This window comes from Triticum dicoccoides, chromosome 1A (genome assembly GCF_002162155.2).
Source record: "Triticum dicoccoides isolate Atlit2015 ecotype Zavitan chromosome 1A, WEW_v2.0, whole genome shotgun sequence".
Classification (NCBI taxonomy): Eukaryota; Viridiplantae; Streptophyta; class Magnoliopsida; order Poales; family Poaceae; genus Triticum; species Triticum dicoccoides.
Window position 1 is genome coordinate 77807262 of NC_041380.1, and position 698 is coordinate 77807959.

Sequence of the window (698 nt, forward strand, 5' to 3'; positions counted from 1 at the left end):
TCCTCAAAAAAAAAAAAAAAACAAGATGCAACATTTTTGCCTACAAGCTGTTGGTTGATAAAAAAAGCAGCGGGAGGATTGGCTAGAAAGTAGAAAATAAAAAAGCATGCTCGGATGTGAAAAACCTACGAGAAACATGGACCAAACTCTGGAACATAGAGGTTCCTACAAAAGTGAACGTATTCATTTGGCGGCTAGCATGAGTGTCGCTGCCAACGGAGGATGTTAGAAAAAGCCAAAATATGGCAGATTCAGATGTTTACAAAGTGTGTGGCGCGATGCCGGACTCGTGGAGCCAAGGGGGTCTGGGCACTCCTTGATGAAGACATTGTTGATTATGTTGCTACAAGCAAACAACCTGACCTAAAGCTATGGCTCTTTGATATGCTTGATCAACTGCCACGCATGGAAGCAATGAAGGTAATGGTAGCTTTGTGGGCACTTTTCTCTTCATTCAAAATTCCTTGATGATCTTTGAATGGCAGGCGAATTAGGTCATCGGGCAATTGCGCGGCCAACTCAGCCAGGGGTCTGGATAGCACCGACCGCATGTTATGCTAAGATCAACGTGGATGGTGGTTTATCCTGGGCAGGAGACCGTGGTGCAGCTAGTGCGATTTGCAGAGAGCTAATGAAATTTTCCTTGGGGCATCAACGATTGTTGTTGATGGGCTTACTGATCCAGCGAGTTTGGAAGC